The sequence below is a fragment of the Mesoplodon densirostris genome, chromosome 3 (assembly GCF_025265405.1).
Source record: "Mesoplodon densirostris isolate mMesDen1 chromosome 3, mMesDen1 primary haplotype, whole genome shotgun sequence".
In the NCBI taxonomy this organism is placed as follows: Eukaryota; Metazoa; Chordata; class Mammalia; order Artiodactyla; family Ziphiidae; genus Mesoplodon; species Mesoplodon densirostris.
In genome coordinates, this window is record NC_082663.1 from 37,538,471 (window position 1) to 37,553,361 (window position 14,891).

Here is a 14,891-nt window from a genome sequence, read left to right on the forward strand (position 1 = left end):
TCCTCCAGCTCCGTTTTTCGTTCTCAAGATTGCTTTGGGTCTTCGGGATCTTTTGGGTTTCCACACAAATTGTGAAATTTTTTATTGTACTTTTGTGAAAAATGCCATTGGTAGTTTGATAAGGATTGCATTGCATCTGTAGATTGCTTTGGTTAGTAGAGTCATTTTCACAGTGTTGATTCTTCTAATCTAAGAACATCATATATACCTCTCTATTTGTTTGTATCATCTTTAATTTCTTTCATCAGGGTCTTATAGTTTTCTACATATAGGTCTTTTGTCTCCTTAGGTAGGTTTATTCCTAGGTATTTTATTCTTTTTGTTGCAGTGGTTAGTGGAAGTGTTTCCTTGATTTTCAGATTTTTCATCGTTAGTGTATAGTAATGCAAGAGATTTCTGTACATTAATTTTGTATCCTGCTACTTTACCAAATTCATTGTTCAGCTCTACTAGTTTTCTGGTAACATCTTTAGGATTCTCTATGTATAGTATCATGTCATCTGCAAACAGTGACAGTTTTACTTCTTCTTTTCCGATTTGAATTGCTTTTATTTCTTTTTCTTCTCTTATTGCTGTGGCTAAAGCTTCCAAAACTATGTTGAATAAAAGTGGTGAGTGTGGACAACCTTGTCTTGTTCCTGATCTTAGAGGAAATGGTTTCAGTTTTTAATCATTGAGAATGATGTTGGCTGTGGGTTTGTCATATATGGCCTTTGTTATTTTAAGGTAAGTTCCCTGTATTCTTACTGATTTTTAAAGGGAGATTATATTAGTTTTTTCTAGTTGTTAAGGGTCTGTTTCTGCCATTCTGAAGTAGAGAGTCCATTGGCTGTGTAATACACCTCTGTGTGCAGAAGAGACAAAATCGTTTTCATCAGCAAATCAGAATCAGCTACTTTACATCATAGTAAAAGGCCTTTCAGTTTCTGTTAGATTTGCACCTAAAATGGTAATTAAATTTAGGAATGCATATTGTAAAGGAATTTGGTTTAGCTGAGACCTATGGAATTTTGATGGATAATTAAACAGGCACAGAAAACCCCTCACTGTTCATGGGGGTTTTTTATATAAGCTGGGGGGCAAAATCATTTTTTCTCAGTTCTGAAAATAATTTGGACTTCTTAAATGAGCCTTGTTTAGCCAAATGTGTACCTTAACCTGTTAGTAACTAACTGTTGTTTCAGAACTGATCTAAATATTGAATTCTAACAATGAGATTTTTATGACATCAACCAACCAGACTGATCTCAATGACAGTTAAATGCAGACTCCAGAAGTACAACTTGTTAGGCAATCCATATTATTTGTTTTCATTTCTATTGCTCCCCAGAATGTTTTGTTAGTGTTTTCTTGCCCTTCATACTTTTCTAGGGGACTTGGTGGCAGCATTGAAAGTGGGCTAGGCTGTAAGTCAGCATAAGTCGTGGCAGGAGTTTTGGACCTTGTCTGTGTAGATTTATGTGCTTCCAATTATCAATGTGTGGGAGTTTTGTCAGAAAACCTGGGCTTGTGGTTCCTTTTGTTCTTCAGTGTCTGTTGTGGTTTAACTTTTAAATGGGATGCAAATGTGACTTATAGTGCATGGCATGATGCAATTAGAAAAGATTGGACTTTACAAGGCAATGCAAATTTGAGCAGGGAAGGACTGCGCGTGAGTAACATGTTCTTGTGGGTGACGAAGGAACAATCTAGCACGGCTTATGGTGAGACTGGAGAGTAAACATGTGAAAGTTTGCTCTGTATAAAGAAGGTGGCATCCTTTCCTGTGGTCTGGGGAGCAGAACTAATGCCATCTCTTAAACATTTTAAAGGAGCTGTTAAGTAGCATACCCATGCTGTTAAGAAAAAACATATCCAGGGCTTCCCTGGTGGCGCAGTGTTTGAGAGTCTGCCTGCCGACGCAGGGGACACGGGTTCGTGCCCTGGTCCGGGAAGATCCCACATGCTGCGGAGTGGCTAGGCCCGTGAGTCATGACCGCTGAGCCTGTGCGTCCGGAGCCTGTGCTCCACAACGAGAGAGGCCACAACAGTGAGAGGCCCGTGTACCGCAAAAAAAAGAGGAAAAACATATCCAATAACAGTTTTTCCCATTGGGCAGAACCGTATGCCCTGAGTCTTTCAGAGACCTAAAGAAGTTCATTTATCACCATTCCAGATAGCCATATGATTGCAATATTTGTGCTATCACTTTTTGATGTCATGTTCCCAAGGACTTTTAAAGTTCTGAGCAAAAATCCATGTTGTATGATTAACAAATTTTGCAGGCAGAGCATCCTTAAAGAACAGATTCCAATAGATTCAAGTTTGCCAATTCAAAGTTCCTACAGGTACTTAATGACATGAAATCAAATTATTGAAGCATAATTCATTCAGTCACCCATCAAAACTGTCTTGAACACTTTCCATAAGCCATAAAATAAGTAAACATCAATGGCCAAAAATGAAAACAGTTAACATATTTTTAATTTATAAAGTGGCATGGACCTGAAAAGAACTGGGTTTTAGTCTTTGCTCTTATAGTCTTGTAAGCTTTGTTTTGACAATGCAGGTATGTTGTAACTTCCAGTATTTGAACGTACATTCAGCACATTTTAAATAGCTGTTTATTTGAACACTTTTAAAAAATACATTTAGGGTAGCAATTTTTCAGCAGTAAAGTGAGGAAATTGGATTAGTATTGGCTATTGGGGAAATAGTTGGGTTTCACATCCCACTACTGCAACTTAATCTTTGTGGGAGTCTTGAAAAATTTCTCTCATTTTCTTTGTGCATCTTCAAAGTAGCGCTACTTTGTAGGGCTGTTGTATTCATATTAATGCATGGGACCTGCTTAGAAAAGTGACTGCCACAAAGATGAACCTTACGCCGTTGCCCCTCCCCACTGCTAAGTTAGTCTGGTACTGGATCCCCAGTGACTAAATGTTGCAGTTGCCAACATTTGAGGTCTGGATCTGGAGCTTCTAAGAATATTCAAACTGAGAGAGGGCCTTGATCATTTCTCAGGAATGAGAAGGGAGCATTTAATTTTTGGTTCATTGTTAGTCTAAGGACATGGGTCCTGCTCCATTGGATTCAGCATGCAGCAAGCCAACACCTGTCTGGAGGCTTTCTGTCATTTGGAAATGCTGGAGCAGACTAAGGGAAGAGGGAACAAGAATAAAGGAATTGAGGAAGAGCAGGGGAAAAACAATTTTCAGAAAAGCGCAAAATCTAACATAGGCAAATCGTTTTTGTAGGCACCAAGCACTAAAGGGTCAAGATATCTGACAGTTGTCCAGGGGCAAGTGAGGCGAGAGTGGAACAAATCACTCTGCCATAGTGGCAAGGATGGAGACCATGGGAGTGTGGTGGGGAGGGCATGTCCCTGAGTGAGGAAGAGGAAGTGCCAAAAGAAAACTTCATCTATTTTCACACTTTGTCTCTGGTCCCGTACTTCCTAGAGATTTTTCTCAGTTCTGTTGTTTTTTCCTTTCCCTTGTTTGGAGAAATGAGGCAAGGGAGGGATAGCTTTAGTGAGCTGAGTCTCTGAGGCAAAGAAGGGGCCAGGTTGGGGACTCGGCTGGGTTTTAGGTTTCCTGTGCTGGTACCTGTGCTTAGTTCACTGGGCACCCCAGAGATGGTTTGGCAAGCAGAGGAGTTGAATGCAAGTGTTACCTGTTCATCTGGCTTCTGCCTCTGAGTCTGCCACTTTACCTTGGTGCAAAAGGCAGCCATTTATCCAACTTCATTAAAATTCTCTCCTTACCAAGTCCTGGTTGGTTTCAGGAGACTTTTACTAAAGTTTCATATTTGAGGGTAAGAGTGTGGGGTGCATTGTTGAGGTGAGCAGTGTGCATATTTGGGGGGTAGTTCACAAGAAGATATCACAGAGAATTACATGTGATCTCATTGTATTAGTGGGGGTTCTCCAGGGAAAAGAACCAAGAGGATGGAGATATATGTATAAAAGGAGATTTAGGATGAGGAATTGGTTCATGCAGTTATGGAGGCTGAGAAGTATTATGATCAGCCCTCTGGAAACTGGAAAGCTGGTGGTATACTTCAGTCTGAGTCTGAAGGCCTGAGAACCAGGGGAGTCAATGATGTAAATCCCAATCCAAGAGCAAGTGAAATGAGGTGAGACGTCCTAGCTCAATCCATGAGGCAGGGAAAGGAACAAATTATTCCTTCCCCTACCTTTCATTCTATTCTGGCCCTCAGTGGATTGGATGATGCCCAACCACACTGGGAAGGGCAGTCTACCAAGACCACTGTTCCAAATGCTAATTTCATCCAGAAACACCCAGAAACAATGTTTAATCTGGGCACATGTGGCTCACTTAAACTGATGTATAAAATGAATTGCACTCATCTTAATTGGTTCTTTTTTCATGTATTTTTCTCCTCTCTCACTTAGAATATACATTAAACTCCTGGTATTATTGCACGGTCATTTACCCACAACCTTTTGATATTTTATTGAATTATATCTGCCAAGTAAATACTGAATTTATTGGTTAGTTATTGAATTGTTTCTACCATATAAATATTTAGTTCTTGAAAAAGTATTTTTTAATATCTTTATTGGAGTATAATTGCTTTACAATGTTGTGTTAGTTTCTGTTGTACAACAAAGTGAATCAGCTACCAGTATACATATATCCCCATATCCCCTCCCTCTTAAGCCTCCCTCTCATTCTCTCTGTCCCACCCCTTTAGGTCGTCACAAAACATCGAGCTGAACTTGTGCTATACAGCAGCTTCCCACTAGCCATTGATTTTACATTTGGGGGTGTATCTATGTCAGTGCTACTCTCTCATTTCGTCCCAGCTTCCCCTTCCCACACCCCCGCCTCCATGTCCTCAAGTCCATTCTCTACATCTGCATCTTTATTCCTGCCTTGCCTCTAGGTTCATCAGTACCGTTTTTTTAGATTCCATATATGTGTGTTAGCATACAGTATTTGTTTTTCTCTTTCTGACTTACTTCACTCTGTATGACAGACTCTAGGTCCATCCACCTCATTACAAATAACTCAATTTCATTTCTTTTTATGGCTGAGTAATATTCCATTGTATATATGTGCCACATCTTTATCCTTTCATCGGACATTTAGGTTGCTTCCATGTCCCAGCAATTGTAAATAGTGCTGCAGTGAACACTGTGGTACATGACTCTTTTTGAATTATGGTTTTCTCAGGGTATATGCCCAGTAGTGGGATTGCTGGGTCCTATGGTAGTTCTATTTTTAGTTTCTTAAGGAACCTTCATAGTGTTCTCCATAGTGGCTGTATCCATTTACATTCCCACCAACAGTGCAAGAAGGTCCCTTTTTCTCCACACCCTCTCCAGCATTTATTGTTTGTAGATTTTTTGATGATGGCCATTCTGACTGGTTTGAGATGATATCTCATTGTGGTTTTGATTTGCATTTCTCTAAGGATTAGTGATCCTGAGCATCTTTTCATGTGTTTCTCAGCCATCTGTATGTCTTTCTTTGGAGAAATGTCTATTGTCTATTTAGGTATTCTACCCACTTTCGGATTGGGTTGTTTTTTTTTTTTTTTTGATATTAAGCTGCATGAGCTGCTTGTATATTTTGGAGATTAATCCTTTGTTAGTTGTTTCATTTGCAAATATTTTTTCCCATTCTGAGGGTTATCTTTTCGTCTTGTTTATGGTTTCCTTTGCTGGCTAAAGTTCTTTTAAGTAAAAATTTTTCTAGCCATTTACCTTTATAAAAAGATGGTGTATCTTTTAACATACATATCACACAGGATGTATTACAGATTAGTGACTATTTGGCCGTAATCATAAGTTAAATTCAATTCCTATAAAATCTACACTGAGTATAGGATGAATGATAAAAATGATGTAATAGTTGATTACCTGATGGTGTTCTCTTAAATATTCTGTAATTAAATGCTAGTATAAAATGATAGAAATGTTAGTTTGTTTAAAAAGAAGATAATAAGTTAGTTTTTTACTGGCTATTATAATGAGATTTTATTTATTGGGGTAACATTGGTTTATAACTTTATACAAGTTTCATGTGTACAACATCATAATTTGCCTTCTGTATATACTACTAAAAGTCTAGATTCCATTTGTTACCAAAAAGTTGACTGCTTTTACCCATTTTGCCTTCCCCCTTCCCTCCCTCCTTCCTCTCTGATAACCATTGATGTTTTCTGTATCTGTGTGTTTTTGCTCTTGTTTCTTCATTTACTTCTTTTATATTCCACATGCGAGTGAAATCATATGATATTTGTTTTTCTCTGTCTGACTTGTTTCACTTAGCATAGTACCCTTAAAATCCATCCATGTTGTAGCAAATGGCAATATTTCATCTTATGGCTGAGTAATATTCCAGTGTTTGTGTGTATATGTGTATACTACATCTTTATGCGTTCATCCATCAATGGCCACTGAGGTTATTTCCATATCTTGCCTATTGTAAATAATGCTGTAATCAATATGGGGATGATTTTCAAATTAGTGTTGTGTTCTTTGGATACCCAGAGGTGGAATAGCTGGATCATTTGAAAGTTCCATTCTTAATTTTTTGAGGCATCTTCGCATTGTTTTCCATAGTGGCTCCACTAATTTACATTCCCACCAAGCGTGTACAGGTGTTCCCTTTTCTCCACATCCTCTTTCACAATTGTTATTTCTTATCCTTTTTAATAAGAGAAATTTTAACAGGTGTGAGGTGATAGCTCATCATGGTTTTGATTTCTATTTCCATGATGACTAGTGATGTTGAGCACCTTTTCATGTACCTGTTAGCCATCTGTAAGTCTTTGGAAAATTATCTATTCAGTTCCTCTGACCATTTTAAATCAGGGTTTTTTTTGTTGTTGTTGTTGTATGAATTCTTTATATATTTTGGATATTAACCCCTTATTGGATATGATTTGCAAATATCTTCTCCCATCCAGTAGGTTGTCTTTTTGTTTTGAGTTTCATTTGATGTGCAGAAGAGTTTTAGTTTGACATAGTTCCATTTGTTTATTTTGCATGTGGCTATCCAGTTTTCCCAGTGCCATGTACTGAAGGGACTTTTCATTCTCCATTATATTGTTCTTGGCTTTTTTGTTGTAAATTAGTTTTCCATATATGTGTGGGTTTATTTCTGGACTCTCATTTCTGTTCTACTGCTATTGTGTATGTTTTCTGCCAATACCATGCTATTTTCGTTACTATAGCTCTGTACTATAATTCAAAATCAGAGATTGTGATACCTCCAGCTTTGTTTTTCTCAGGATTGTTTTGGCTATTGGGTGTCTTTTGTGGTTCCATATAAATTTTAGCATTTTATTTCTATTTCTGTGAAAAATATTGTTGGGATTTTGGTACAAGATTGCAATGAATCTGTAGATTGCTTTAGGTAACGTGGATATTTTAAAAATATTAATTCTTCCAATCCATGAACACAGAATATCTTTCCATTTCTTTGCTTCTTTAATTTCTTTCAACAGTGTCTTACAGTTTTTAGTGTACATGTTTTTCACCTCGTTTGTTACATTTATTTCCAGGTATTCTTTTTGTTGCAGTTGTAAATGGGATCATTTTTCTTAGTTTCTCTTTCTGATAGGCCATTGTTAGTGTATAGAAACAAAACAGATTTTTGCATTTTTATTTTGTACCCTGCAACTTTACTGTATATATTAGTTCCAATAGTTTTTTTTGGTAGAGTCTTTAGATCTTTCTACTTAAAATCATGTTATCTGCAAGAACGGACAGTTTTTCTTCCTTTTCAATTTGAATACTTTTTCCTTTTCTTACCTAATTTCTCTGGCTAGGACTTCAATGCTATGTTTAATAAGAGTGGTGAGTGGGCATCCTTATTTTGTTCCTCATCTTAGAGGGATAGCTTTCAGTTTTTCACCATTGAATATGATGTTAGCTGAGGGTTTTTTCATATATGGTCTTTTTTTTTATGTTCAAGTATGTCCCTTCTGTACCCATTTTTTTGAGAGTTTTTATCATAAATGGATGTTGAATATTGTCAAATGCCTTGTCCGCATTTATTGAGGTGATCATATAATTTTTATCCTTTGTTAATGTGGTATATCATATTGATTTATGGGTGTTGAACCATCTTTGCATCCTTGGAATGAATCTCGCTTGATCATGGTGTATAATACTTTTAAAGTATTGTTGAATTCAGTTTGCTGATATTTTGTTGAGGATTTTTGCATTTATGTTCATCAGAGATACTGACCTATAATTCCTTTTGTTGTTGTTGTTTCTTCCATGCCTTGTTTTGGTATTAGGATAAATGATGGCATTATAAAATGAGTTCAGAAGAGTTCCCTTATCTTCATTTTTTAGGAAGAATTTGAGAATAGGTATTAAATCTTCTTTTGGTAGAACTTACCAGTGAAGCTGTCTGATCCTGGACTGTTGTTTTTTGACAGGTTTCCATTAATGTTTCAATCTCCTTACTAATGATCAGTCTATTCAGATTTTCTATTTATGATTCAGTCTTGGAATTTTCTATGATTCTAAGAATTTATCGATTTCTTCTAGATTGTCCAATTTGTTGGTGTATAGCTGTTAATAGTCTCTTATAATCCTTTGGATTTCTGTTATACCTGTTACTTCTCCTCTTTCTTTTTTCTTTTCTTTTTTTTTTTTTTTTTTTGCAGTACTCGGGCCTCTCACTGCTGTGGCCTTTCCTGCTGCGGAGCACAGGCTCCGGAAACGCAGGCACAGCAGCCATGGCTCACGGGCCTAGCTGCTCTGTGGCATGTGGGATCTTCCCGGACTGGGGCAAGAACCCGCATCCCCTGCAAAGGAAGGCAGACTCTCAACCACTGTGCCACCAGGGAAGCCCACCTCTTTCATTTTTGATTGTTTAATTTGAGTCTTCTCTCTTTCTTAGTCTAGGTAAAGGCTTGTCAATTTTGTTAAAATTTTCAAAGAAACAGTTCTTAGTTTCACTTATCTTTTCTACTGTCTTTTTAGGCTCTTTCATTTATTTCTGCTTTGACTTTTATTATTTCCTTCCTTCCTTCTGACTTTGGGCTTTATTCTTCTTTTTCTTGTTCCTTTAGTTGGAAGGTTAGATTGAGGTTTTTCTTCTTTTTTGAGTTGGTCTCTGTAGCTATAAACTTCACTCTTGGTACTGCTTTTGCTGCATTCCGTAGGTTTTAGTATGTCATATTTTCATTTTCTTTTGTCTTCGGGTATTTTTGGATTTCTCCTTTGATTGCTTTTTACCCAATAGTTGTTCAGTAGCATGTTATTTAGTCTTTACCTGTCTGTAATTTTTCCAGCTTTCTTGTAGTTAGTTTCTAGTTTTATACCCTTGTGGTTAGAAAAGATGCTTGATATGATTTCAGTCTTAAATTTGAGCCTTGTTTTGTGTTCCAAAATATGGTCTATCCTTGAGAATGTTCCACGTACACTTGAAGAATATGTATGCTACTGCTTTTGGATGGAATGTTCTGTAGATATCTATTGAGACTATCTGATCTAATGTTTCATTTAAGGCTCATTTTTGTTGTTGTTGACTTTCTGTCTGATCTAGCCATTGATATAAGTGGGGTGTTAAAATCCTCTGCTATTATTGTCTTGCTGATGATTTCTCACTTTAGGTCTGTTAACAAGTCCTTTATATATTTTGGTGTTCCCTTAGGTGCATATATATTAATAAATGTTATGTTGTTTTATTGATGGATTGTTCCCCTTATCATTAAATAATGTCCATCTTTGTCTCTTGTTACCTTTTTGGGGAGTTGAAATCTGTTTTGTCTAATAAGTATGGCTACACCCAATTTCTTTTGGCTGCCATTTGCCTGGAGTATCATCTTCCATCCCTTCACTTTGAGCCTGTGTTTTCTTTAGAGCTGAGATGACTCTCCTGGTGACAGCGTATAGTTGGGTCTTGTTTTTAGTCCATCTAGCTACTTTGTCTTTTGACTGGTGACATCAATACATTTAGTCTAAATACATTTAGACTAAATACATTTAGTCACCCTAAATGTGACTATTGATGTTTGAGGACTTAGTGCTGCCATTTTATATTTTGTTTTCTGGTTGCTATATCATTTCTTTTTCCTCGTGTTTCTGTCTACCATTTTAGTTTTGTGGTTTTCTATGTTTTTTTTTTTCTCAGTTTCCTCTTTTGTGTTGCTGCTTTAGATTTTTGTTTTGTTATTATCATGGGCTTTGTATGAAATATCTCATAGATAAAATAGTTCTTTTTCTGCTGATAGCATCTTTTCTTCATTTGTCTTTACAGGTTCTCTTCTTTTCCCCTTCCCCCCCTCTATTTTTTTTGTCACATTGTCTGTTTTTATGTTGTGAGTTTGTTACTGAATTAAAGTAGCTATAGTTATTCATAATGCTCCCCCCTCATTTAAGTTATAATTGTTTGACAATCTTTTCTGATATGGAGTTGGAATTTTCTGATTCTGTGTACTTATCGTCCTAGTCAAAGTTTTGTGTACTTTTGTTTTTACATTTCAGGTAGAAGGGCTCCTTTGAACATTTCTTTTAAGGCAGGTCTAGTGGTGGTAATCTCCTTCAGCTTTGGTTTTCTGAGAAAGCCTTTATTTCTCCTTTATATCTAATGGATAACTTTGCTGGGTAGAGTATTCTTGGTTGACAGTTTTTATCTTTCAATATTATGAGTATGTCATTCACTCTCTCCTAGCCTATCAAGTTGATGCTGAGAAATCTGCTGATAGCCTAGTGGGGGTACCTATTTAGGTTACTGTCTTTTTCCCCAGCTGCCTTTAAAATTCTTTATCACTGAGTTTTGACAGTTTTAAAATAATGGGTGTTGGAGAAGGTTTTTTTGCTTTGGGATTATTAGGTGTTCTATTAGCTTTGTGGACTTGAATATCCAGTTCTTCCCTAGGTTTGAGAAGTTCTCAGCTATTATTTCTTTAAATAAGCTCTCTGTTTCCTTCTGCCTCTCTTCTCCTCTGGGATACTTGTTATCCTTATGTTGCCTTATCTAATGGAGTCATATAGTTTTCATAGAGTTTCTTTATTTTTAAAACATCATAGTTCTCTCTCCTCTTCTACTTGAATATTTTCTAGATTTTTATCTTTGAGCTTGCTAATTTTCTCTTCCAAATATATGGTCTGCTCTATTTCCAGTGCTTTCTAATGCATCCTTCATTTATTGAGTCCTTAAGCTCCAGAATTCCATTTTGATTCCTTTTTAGAGTTTCAGTCTCTTTGGTAAAGTATTAGTTTTGTCCATTAATTTTATTCCTGAGCTCATTGAACTGCCTTTTTGAGTTTTCTTGCAGCTCATTGAGCTTCTTCTTGACAGTTATTTTAAATTCTCTATCAGCTGTATCACAACTTTTTGTGACTTTAAGTTTGATTTCTAGAGAACTGTCACTTTCTCTTTGTGATACCATATTACCATAGCTTTTCATGGTGCTTGATGGGTTGTTTCTCTGCTAGGGCATGTGAAGTAGTGAAACCTTTCTTACTTAGGTAAAGCTTTGTTTACTTTGCTTCTCATAATTCAGTAGGTTGGTAATTAGAGGAATTTGTTTTATCAGTAGGCAGCACTACAGCAGAAGCTTCTGATTTCTCTTGTCTGAGCTGCCTCTGGCTATATTTGAGAATTGGCATTTTCCACCCTCCATTGCCTCTGCTGGAGGTGTTCCCAGGGTCTTCAGAGTTGCTGCTGCTTTGCTGCTGCCAGTGTTGCTGTTGTAGCAGTGAGGAGGGAGAAGTTAGGGGAGGGTTGTGTATGCCTCAGCTTCTGCTGCCCTGTTTCCTGTGGCTGTGGGTGCTGCTGAAGCTGAGAGACCAGGATCATGGCTGCTGTCTCCTCTATGTGTTCCAATTCACCTTGCCTTCAGATGTACAGATGTGTGAATCACTCTGGTATCCTGGTGTGCTGGGCAGAGAAACCTTTGAGTTCTGCACGTTTAACCAGGTGTGGATTGAAGAGGAGAGACAACGGGGGTGTTTCACACTGCCATTGTGCTGACATCACTCCCATAATGAAACTTTCAAAGGGTGACTTCCAACTTATGTGTTACTGACTGGGTGCTTTGCAATTATTAAAAAGTGGTAGGCATTAGGAAAGGACACCAAAACTACAGAAATGAGCTGTGATGAAACCAGAGTCACTGGAATGCAACCAAAAAGAAAAGATATGAACAAAAGTTTCGTAAAAAAGCATTCCCAGAGATGATACTGTCCAACTATTTTTTACAGGGAAAGCTGATAACTGAAGGGTGCACATAAAGAATACAACTCATTTTTCCTAATTTTTCTTCAGCTGGTTTTACTTTTTTTCTGATTTATATCTATTTTCCTTATTATAAAACAGATGATCTTCTGATTATAAAAGAAGCTCCTATTGATTTTACTGTATTTAGAAAACTTGGAAGGCTTTAAAGGAAAGAAACTATCAAAGTCTATAGTCATCTTACTGTGTCTGTTAGTTTTTGCTTTGTGAAAAAACAAATCCAAAATTTAATGGCTTAAAAAAAATCCCCATTTATTTAATTCATAATTCTGTGGGATGGCTGGTTGTATTTCTGTTCTGGGCTGAAGTAGTCAGCTGGAAGTTTGGCGTGTGATGGCTGATCTTGGGTAACCTCATTCATATGTCTGGCAGTTGGCTGGCTCGTTGGTTTAGTGGGCCTTAGCTGAGATGGCTTGTCTCTGTTTCATGTGGCCTCCCACTTTCCTCCCACTATCCCAGGCTTCTTTACATTGCGGTCTCAGTGTTCCAGAAAGAACATTAGAGCAAAGTCCCACATGTGAGTACTTATTAAGTCTCTGCTTGCTTCACATTAGCCGATGCCTAATTGGCTAAAGGAAGTCTTGTGGCCAGGCTGGGAGTCAGATTAGATGATATTACTGAAGAGTAGTGAATTGGAAAGGCACTTATTGTGGCCAATTTTACAAACAACATAAAAAGACATTTGGGTCATAATTTATGTTCAGCATTGTGTCTTACAGTTTCCACTTAGGTAAGTTTTCATACTGTAATTTTTGTACTAAATATTCTTTAGAAATATTCTTAATGCTTGCATAATATTAAAATATGTGGTTATACTATAACTTATCTACTTGCCTACTAAAAATGCTAGGTGACTTTTAATATTTCTCTATTCTAAAAAGAAAAAAGCTCAGTCTTTGATTTTGGTGCATACTACTGGATTGATTTATATAAATAATCTTGAAGCTCTTGATAAAGATTGCCTAACTACTCGCCAGAAAAATTGAAGCAATTATCGGAAGCAGTGTCTGAGAATATCAAATTTACTACCATTTCATGGACCCAGGCTTATATACAATTTGGAAATCTTTGTCAGTTTGATAGGTTAAAAAGGTATATATTCAAATTTATAATTTTTATTGTCTCAAACATTAAACATTTAAAAACTAAGGTAGCATTTTCTCTTGTAAGCCATTAGCTATTTTTTAGAAAATTTTTAAATTGAAATACAAATTTATATAAAAGATAATCTTGAGGTGGAAGGTGTTTTAAATATGGTTTTATTTTTATATTAGGAAAACCACATACTTTGCCTTCCAGCCTTTTCATCCTATAATAGTAAGTGCAACTGTCAGAAATTTTAAAATGTTTTATGCTCAAAAAACATATATTTTAAAAAAATAGAGATTGAAACTAGATGCCAAGATACTATGGTAACATAAAAATTTGAATCTTTAAAAATTTGTTTTAGAGATCATCTAGAAGGAGAAAAGGTTCTTTTAAGTGTCAGACTCAAAATACCCACCTTTAAGCACATACTTAGGAGAATATCGAAGTGACACAAAATTTGTTTCTTTTGTGTGTGTTGGGGAAAAAAGCAGTAAATGTAAGATTAACTTATTAACACTGCAAATCCTAGTATTTTGATTTTAATTGATTTTGTTACTTCATCATGATTAAGTTTTAATAGAAGCATTAGAGGTCATAGAATGTCATAAAAACAACTCCCCATATGCTGGATTCATATATTTTCCAACATAGGTTAGGTGATTAAAAGTTCAAGCTTAATCTATACAATCTATGCAGTGTGAGAGTTTTGGTTGTTGTGAAGACCTTAACTTTTGCACTTCCTGACTTTTAAATAATTGCATAAAGTAGCTTTTCAAAATGTTTTTGAAGCAGAGCTTGAGAAGATGTTTTGAGGACAGGCATATAACAAAAGCAAAACAGAGGAGAGAAGCTATTGGAAGCACTACTGGATGTGCTTCTGGTTGGGGCTGATGATGTGGGGGAACAATTTAAACTCAAGTGACTTTGACCAATTTTTAGACCTAAAAAGCCTAGAGAGATGCTTATCCCTCATTAGCAGTTGGCAATTTTATAACAGGTGACTTCTAACAGAAAAGGGCAGAAAGAAGACAAAGAAGATTTTGAATTAAATGAAGGAGAGGAGGTAATTTCTTCAAGCTGTTGAAATACACTGATTATGACTCTTGCAGTGAGAAAGGATGTACATTGTAGAAAATAAACCACTTGTGAGAATTTAGCAAGGAACAAAATACCAATGCCAAAAGACTCACCTCCTACATCAAATATTTCTGCTATGGCCCCATAAAGGAAAACTAAAAGTACTTCAGCCTTAGGATACATATGGCTTTACAGTGTATATTATATTTTCATTCCATGGTGTCTTTTACTTACTCAAAATTGTTTGCAAACATTTAATTCATGTGCTATAATTCAGGCCGTATGGCCCTGGAGATCATACGTTTTTCCCCCCCTTCTGTTCTATAAATGTTACAGGTATTATATTTTCTGGATATAACAATGTCACATTATTTCATTTTTTTTTACTTTGAGGACCCAAAGTTGTTTAAGAAGTGAATGTCACATTTGGACAAGGAGAATCCAACTGGAATCTTTGGTCACATACTAGTGACTAAAATTGTGATCACTGCATTCTGAACATATTCTTAT